The sequence below is a fragment of the Equus przewalskii genome, chromosome 25 (genome assembly GCF_037783145.1).
Source record: "Equus przewalskii isolate Varuska chromosome 25, EquPr2, whole genome shotgun sequence".
NCBI lineage: Eukaryota > Metazoa > Chordata > Mammalia > Perissodactyla > Equidae > Equus > Equus przewalskii.
Genome location: NC_091855.1, coordinates 3,604,258 through 3,613,460, shown reverse-complemented (window position 1 = coordinate 3,613,460; position 9,203 = coordinate 3,604,258).

Here is a 9,203-nt window from a genome sequence, read left to right as displayed (position 1 = left end):
TGGAAACATTGATTATAGCAAAGAGCTAGCTGGGTCACAATGTCAGAAAAACAGGCTGGCTCTCTCACTGGGTGGGGACAGAACTGGCAGTGACAGGATGGGGTCCCCGAGTTGTAACTCCACCCCTGCAGCCTTTCCGGAGGGTTATCAGGGATTTGGTACCATGCTTCAGAACTCCTCCTCGCCCGTTAGATCTCAGGGAGCGTGTTCCGGGGTCCGTCCGCAGAAAATGGGAAATGTAACTGGGAACACAGGAATGATTTGTAAATGGTGATCCAAAAACTTCCAAATCAGGATATTCCCTGCAACTCAAGAGAGCTGGCATGGCAAGCTGAGCTGAATAAATGCTGCCTCAGAGTGTGCTCGGGTCCCCACAGCTACAGGACAAGCCTCATGGCAAAACAACTGCACATCAAAATATAGCTCTCACGGGCCATCCCCGTCCCTGCAGACCGTCTGCGTCCTGCTCTCCTTGGGTTGTCTTCTTTACAAAGCAAACCACGCTCGCTGGACTGAACAACCGCCACAAAAAAGCCAGTGTGCTTTGGACAATTAGAGCCTCCACTTTGTCTCCTGGCAATTACCCTTTAAACCAGGGCCATCCAGCTGCACCCAGAGCACCATTCTTGGAGGTCCTCACTGACCTCTTATCTGCCAAATCCAATGGCCTGTTTTCAGTCCTTGTCCTTCTTGACTTTTCTGGGGCAATTCAACTGGTTACATAGCGCCTCCTTGGATGCTCTCCTCCCCTGGCTACAGCAACCTTATATTAGTCCCTTCCTCCTTTCTTTTTTTTGTGAGGAGGATTGTTGCTGAACCATCATCTCTGCCAAGCTTCCTCTGTTTTGTATATGGGACGCCGCCACAGCATGGCTTGACGCGTAGTACTGGGTCCGTGCCTGGGATCCAAACCTGCAAACCCCGGGCCACCGAAGCATAGGGCACGAACTTCTCACTACGCCACTGGGCCAGCTCCCCTTCCTCCTTTCTTTCTGACTGCTAGAGTAACTGTTCTAGAATGTGGATATGCTCAAGTTTTCCCCTTCTTTTACGTCTTTGGCCTCTAGTTGCTACAGGATAAAAAAACAAATTGAATGGCATGGCATACAAACGCTTCCAAGATGGCCTCAAACATCCTGACTTTTCTTGCCTTGTTTCCTGAAACTTCCTCACTGATCTTTCTCTCTCTCTCACACGCGCACACACACACACACGCACACGCACACACAGAATTTCTGGTGATTATCTCAGTGCTCCATGCTTTTCCACATCTCTGTCTTTGCCCATTTCCTTTTCTTTTCTCCTTCTCTTTCTTCTTCATTTCATGGGACCCAAGCCGTCTCCCAAATCCAGACCTGTAACCATCCTCCAGGCCCTCCTGCCCACTAGACTAGAAACTCCATATGGGCAAAGACTGCTCCAACATAGAGAGTGGTGTGTCGCAGGCATGCAGCATACACCATGTTTGCTACAATGAGTCAAGGTAACGTTCCCAAATATTAGGCACATTATCCTTTAAGTTCCCATTAAAGTTTCTACATGTCTTAAACACCATAATTTTTATTTTGTGCTTTAATTATCTGGATAGAAATCACGCCTACCAAAAACAAGTTTTTCCAGGTCAGGACTGTTATCTTAGCCATGTGCTTGACACATAGTAGGCACTCGAAAACTGTTTGCTGGATGAAGGAAGAGAACATGGAAGGTGGTCACGTGAGCATCAAGAGGTGGATTTCCCCCAGAACACCTCTGCTGTCCCCCTTTCTCGGGGTCGCATTCCCATAACTTCACTGACTCCAGGCAGGGGTCTTCTGAATTCTGTCTCCTGGGTTCCTGCTGTGACCCAACAGTCACAAAGCAGGCGAGGGCTGGTTTGGCACCTCACTCACAGCTTGACTCCCCGCCCCCCTCAAGGACGAAGAAGTCTGTTCTAATCGAATCAAAGGGCTGCTTCACAAGGCTTCGCTGGCCTGGATTCTCTGCGTTCTCCTGCCTACTCCCGTGGACGCCCACCAGGAAATAACAGCAGCCTCCCCAGCCTGCCAGATAAACCCGCTGGGATTACAGCCATTCGCCACAGCTGAGCCAACCACCTCTCCAAATGCCCATACATTTTGCATTAAACACAGTATCAAATTAAAAATAAAACTCAAGTTGTTTGGGTAATGGTTTTCCCAGGCCTGAGGTGGAGGCCAGACCACGGACCCGTCTCTTCGAGAATGTCGGCCGGCTCGCTGCTTGCTGCAGACACTGCGTAGTGATTATGCGGCACATGAAACATTTTCGTTCATTCTGAAAACTAATATCCAATTAACTGAGAAGGGGAATTCATTAAATAATTTAAACTACATCCAAATTAAAGGGCCGTTTTCTCTGTCATATTTGCAAAGAAGTCCGATTCAACTGAAAGAAGTGATCGTTTTAAGCCCATGTTGGTTTGGGCTTAAAACCCCAGCTAATGGGTGTGATTTTGAGTCAGCTGCATTTACAGCTTCTGTTCAGAAGTAGCATAGAGAAATCTTGCCTGTGACACCCACATATAACATTTTTCTCCTTGACAATGTGTCTAAACTTAATTCTTTAGAAAATTGTGTGAAAGAGTCTTGGTCGTAATTATATGTTCAGCTTTTCCTTGAGAGGACCTGTTAGACTAGACGATGAGTCATATCCATTACCGAGATGCTAGAAAAAATCCCTGAGTACCATCTGGAAAACCGGTCAGTTGCAGACATTATTCATGTCAGTTTATTCTTAGCAGAGCTGGGAATAGAACTCAGGACGTTTGGCCTGTACTCCAGTGCCTTTGCACCTTCCCTGCTTAGGGCTGTGCCAGGAGGACCTCCCGTCCAGAGCCGAGTCATGGGGAAGCGGTTTAGGGGCTCCGGCCAGTTCCCCAGGTGTTTGCTAGGGAATGCGAGAGGAGCAAATTAATCTCCTGCTGCGGAAAGCTGGTTTCCCGAAGTAAGCATGCAGTTCTTAATGCCAAGAGGAAACGAGGAAAGGCTACAGCAGTCCTGCGAGTGTTTCTCTCACGCCCAGGGCCTGATCCCGTCCACCCGGCTTCTAGAGCAGCTTCCACCCTGACACTCCGCAGTCCTTGCTCCAAACAGTAGGTCCGAAAGGTCTTAAAACAACCCTTTCAGAGGGCCTTCCTCGGGTGACGTCAGTCCCAAGTTCTTCTCACTACCACCTGCAAAACTCTCAACTCCCTGGGGCCAGAGGAGCGGTTCTCACAGGCCGCCCTTTTCCAGGTGCACTTTCCTAAAAAAACTTTCTGAATTTTGTCTTTTCCTCTCTTCAGTCAATGTAATGACAATGACAATAATAATAATCATAGTTATCATTATTATTTACACCAAAACACTTACTTCCTCTTGGTTATGAGCAGATGATTAGCGGCACCCTCCTCTCCCTTACGGTCAGTCAGGCTGGGGAGGCAGCTCAGGCCAGAGGCCTTCAGGTCACCAGGGCCCCTCTTGGTGCTGTTCCATGCTATTCCCAATGTCACCTGGGAAGTTCCCAGCTGCCCCAGTCAGTGGCTTCTCCTGCCTCCTAGAATAGGTCTGTAAATTCCTAGTGGCTTGAAACCTTCATTCACAGTCTCAGTATCACCACTGGAGAGTGGTTCCTCAGAGGGTCCACTCAAAGTCTTCTAGAAGTAACTGCAAAGCTGATCAGGCCCTTTAATAAACATTAAGAGAGAAAAAAACATAATGACATTTACAAAGAGGTATATGGCTACATAGCATTTCTACGTGCATTATTTCTTTTCTTTTTTTTGGTGAGGAAGATTGGCCCTGAGCTAATACCTATTGCCAATCTTCCTCTTTTTTTTCCTCCCCAAAGCCCCAGTACATAGTTTTATATCCTAGTTGCAAGTCATTCTAGCTCCTCTAAGTGGGATGACACCACAGCACGGCTTGATGAGCGGTGTAAAGGCCTGTGCCCAAGATCCTAACTGGCGAACCCTGGGCTGCCGAAGTGGAGCACGTGACCTAACCGCTTGGCTATGGGGCCAGCCCCAGCATTATTTATTTTCATTTTCGCAGAAGTCACATGAGATAGGTAGTAGTATTTTATAGATAAAGATCATAGCAAAAAGCCCCAAACTCTCTGCCCTCACTTTCACTTTTGGAAAGCATAAGAAAACCCTCTCTGCTCTTGACAGTGCTGTGCCTGTCTATGATTCCTCATTATCTGCAGAATAAAATCCTAATTCCTTAACCTAGGGCAAAAGGCCATATGCAATATGATCAAAGCCTTCTTTTCCCATTTTGTCTCCCAGGCCCCTCTTATTCGTGTGCTCTGATGCAGCCTAAATGAAAACTGTGTCTCATACTCTCCCACCCATGAGAGACACCGTGAAGCTATGAGAAAGCATTAGATTTGGATACAAACCGATTTTGTTCAGACCCGCGACAATACCACCAACAGCTATTTGAGCTTCAGAAAGAAACTTTAGCTCTCTGAGCCTTAGTTTTCAAAAATCAACTTATTCTTTTAAACTGTCTTTGTTGGTGAACAAATAGAGATGATTCCTGCTGTTCTGGAGCTCTCCCTCCGGGTTATAGTGGAAGGATGGGGGGAGCGCAATCTTGGAGCTAGTCAAGCGAGAGAGGGGCAGTCAAAATGGAGATGCAGAACAGGGAACTGAAAGACATTTGGAGGGACTGAAGAATGGATGTGGGGTGGGGGAGTGATCCAAGGTGGGGCTGAGGAAAGAAGCAGAGGCCAGATCCTGAAGGCTCTTTAAGTTCGTTCAAGATTCCTTTATGCTAAGGGAACTGAAGAGCATTCAGAGTTTTAATCAGGGGAAGAATGTGACCAAATCTGCATTCTCCAGTGATCTCTCTGGTGTTGTATGGAGAATGGATTGAATGAAGATGAGATGGGAGGCCGAGACCAAAAATAGCAAGCTCAGCTAGTAGAAGGTGGCGCAATGGTGCACGTGAGACGGCGGTGGACTGGACCAAGGTGGTGACCGCCAGGATCCAGGAAAGTGGGTGGATTCCAGAGATATTTAGAGGGTGGGATCAACAGGGCTTGATGAGGCTGAGGAGCAGAGGGAGAGGAGTCAAGAATTATGAGCGGGACTCAGGCTTGGGCAAACAGAATAGTTGTCAATAGTGATGTCCTTTACCTGGACAGACATATAGCAAGCGAGGGAGCTGCAAGGAGGGAAAAGGAAATGCTGAGTTCAGCTTGAAAATTTCATGTCCTTGTGCTTATGAAACAAACAACAATAGCACCCAGAGAGTTCTTATAAGAATTAAATGAGATGACTCATGCAACATTCCTCGCATCTAGTGAATACAGACTGTTATGGACTGAATGTTTGTGTCCTCCCCAAATTCATACGTTAAAACCCTACCCCCCCAGTGTAATGGCATTTGGAGGTGGAGCCTTTGGGAGGTGATCAGGTTTAGCTGAGGCCGTGAGGGTGTTGCTGTCATGATGGGATTAGTGCCCTCATAAGAAGAGGAGGAGATAGCAGAGTTCTCTCTCTCTGCAGGTTTGCACTGAGGCAGTGAGTGTGAGCATGCAGCGAGGAGGCGCTGTCTACAAGCCAGCAAGAGTCTCACTCACATCAGTACCTGCCAGCACCTTGATCTTGGACTTCTCAGCCTCCAGAACCGTGAGAAATTAATGTCTGTCTAAACTACCAAGTCTATGGTATTTTGTTACAGCAGCCTGAGCGGACTAAGACACCCATAAAGTACAGTTTTCTTTTCTGCTTCTCAAACCACTCCCTTTGCTTAGAATGCCCTCCCCCTCATTCCCACAATTTCGGATCCGATCAATATTGCAGAAACTGTCTCAAAAGTCACCTTCTCCCTGAAGCCTTCTCTGATCTTCCCAGGTAGAGGCTTTCCATGTTCTGATCTCCAAGAGCACACATTCTACCTTGGATTGTAGTTACACGTACCTGGATCACATTGCCCCTATAGCCATGGACATTTCACTAACGATAGGACCATGCCTGATTGACCCCGACCTATTATTAGCACCTAATAATAATTATTACATAATAATAAACAAAATAATTATTATTTATATACTGTACTACAATGTATAATATATACATTATACATTATAGTATATAATTATACCACATTATAAGAAAATTGCAGTAGTGTTAATCTAATAATTCAGGGAGCCAATGCATTCATTACTGAATGAAGATGGATATTTTGACAGCTCTCTTCTCTCCTGAAGTCAACAAAGAGAGCTAGGGAAAGAGCACAGGTTTTTGAGTAAAACTGATGAGCAAATAGTTCTTTCACTTCCTAATTGTGTGACTTCAAATGAGTTACGTAATAGCTTTGAACCTCGGTTTCTATATCTGGAAAATGGTAATAAAAATACCTGGCTCTTGAAGCAATCATGAAAATAGACGGAACACAGTGAATGAAGTACCTGATACAGTATTTGGCACTTCATTGATAAATTCTGGCTCCTTCCCATTCCCACTGCAGGCGTTCACTAAAGATCAAGGAGGAATGGAGAACCAGACAATAGCAATAAAACAATATTTATATGTTTCAATTTTTTTCAGATATCATATCCATTTGGTACTCTCACTTACAATGTAAATTTCCGGTATGCCTGTGGTTAGTGTGACGGCTGTAACATTTCATCGCACGGCCTGCTTTCACTTCTCATTACATTGTGTGCCTTGCTTCCTATTCCTTTGCCCTCCCTCAAAACAGTGCATTGTCACACTCACACACGGTAAACACTGGCCTTTGCTTTGATCAGAGTCTGATAGAAATCATTGAGAAAAAGTTGAACTGCCCGTTGTCTAAAGAATCTTATGAGAATGAGAGATAACGAAGTAGAAAACAGAAAAAATATTGACTGAATACAACCCTGGAAGTCAGAATGCCACCCTATCTAATTGGGACTTAAAAGAAACAGCAACATGTTTAAAATTGGAATTTTAAAGATGCAAAGGCTCAGGGATGAAGAGTAATTTTTGAAAATGTCTGCATTTGAAGATAAAAGGGTTCCGCTTCTTGTCATTAATATCCAATTTGGCTTTATATTTTTCAGGATCAGTCACACAATTAAAATATATCTGATAACTGATGATAGCATAAAGCACTTGTTTATGTTAGATCATGTGAAGAGGTGTTTAAAAAAAACCTCAAAATAAAAGCAAGAATCATGGCCATGAGAGAAAAGCAGACACATCATTTATGAGTTTTCCCTGTGCATGCTCTGGAAAGGCAAGATAATTCATTTTCCATGTAAAACATCCTTGAGATTGAGACGAAAGTTACTTCCAGCATTTTCTGAATCTTCTGTCGGTAATCAATCAAGGTATAGAATTTGGAACTAGGCAGCTCCCTCCGCAGTGGATCAACCTCTGTCTACATCTGCTCTTGTCAAAATAGATTTAATACCAAACGAGAAGGCAAGATCTTAGGCACTCTTACAGCAAGTGGAGTTCTGTGCACTGAGGTTTAAGCCTCAGCCCTGCCCCACTGTGTAAGATGGGGAGAACATGAGCTCTTCTCTACTTGTGTGGATTACACAAGCTAATACAGGGCCCAGAGTTCCTCTCATGTGAATGACAGCCCTCATAGATTGAGAGAGGACAACTTTAAAATTGCTGAAATCATCAGGCAACCCTATGTAGGAGAAAAGCCCTAGCGTCTGTCTTTAGCCCCAGGTCACCCCATTCCTGGTTCACTCTTCACTCTGTCCACTACCCTTTGAGGTCCCAGCATGCCTAGGGGCTGAGCCCACATGGGTCATGACTCTTTGCAGTATAGTATCTGAAGGAGGTCCAGAGTGTTAATGCTGTTAATGTCTTCTAAGATAAGGTTAGAACAAAATTTTAATGAAATAGTGCTCATCCGCTTTCTTTCTAGTTGACGTATTCCTTTGGGATTTTTATGGTCTTAGAGGGCAGAATCTACGTCCATTTCACTTACCATGCACTCATCAATTCTATTTTAATAAAGGTAATAATTTTAAAACTCACACCTGTTCCTAGGGTTCTTTAAGATTAATTTTCAAGAATCTGAATGGGAGGGTATCTGAGCGTCTATTGGCAATCATCATTTACGGCCTAAGTGGGTAGCAGAGGTGGTTTAGGGAACTTTGGGGATGGGAGAGCACCTTTCACTCACTAGGTCTGTCTTGCCTTCTGCGTTCTGAGAAAAGAAGCTGGGGGGTCAGCTGACCTTCAGTCCCACCCCGGCCACAGCTCCCAGTAGCAGAAGGCTCACCAGAGCTGAAACTTGCAAGCACCAGGTGGGCAAAAGAAGTGAGCTGAGCAGGTAAGCACCTCTCCCTTGGATGTTGTCACTCTGGGCGGCCAACCTGAACCCATGGAGCTCTGGGACAGCCAATCCTGTTTCCAATTTCATTTTGAATGCAACAAAAGGCCATCCGTTTACAGATAACTTTAAGCCTGGCCAGGAAATAATAGCCTGAGTTTTCTCATCAAGAAGGAATCACGAGTTTGGAAAGAAGCACCAGAGGATACATGGCCACACCGTCTGCCTTCCATATCTCTTCCTAGATGAGTAAGAATCTATCCTGTGGTAGAAGACTGAGAGAACAGAAGTTTTTGCAGGAACCCAACTCCATCAAAGTCCTTTATGCAAGAAGTGTTTATTGAGCATCTACTATGAACTGGGGAAATAACAACTGTTACTTTACCATCTGTTTAAAATTTTTCATGGCGGGACTTCAGCACCTCGTTTTCTCTTCTAGATTAGCATAATAGAGTTTCCAAACTAGAAAGTTCCCAGAAATTAAATTCAAATGCTGCTTTTTCAGGGGGAGGAAATAGAATCCAGGAGCCTAAGTGACTTTCCCAATGTTACAAAAGCAGATGTGACAGATACAGGTCTCCACCAGGTCTCCTGGCTTACCGTCAGTGCCCTCTGCCTGCCACATGAACCTTCTTGCAGGGTGGGGTGACCATAATCGAGTCCTCAAAGAGACACACTGAAGCATCCAAACATTATTTTTCATTTAATCAATAAGCATTTGTGGAGTGTCCATTAGGACTTCCATGGGGGCCCCAAGCACTCTGTCCTTGAGGACCCCCTCCTCCAGAAAAAATCATTAAAAATTACATTTAACAACTGTGTTGGTGTAAAGATGAACATATTAATATTATGTAGTAAAACATTTTCTTTGACACCAAAATTTCGGGGTTTTTCTCTGATTTTAAAAGAAATTAA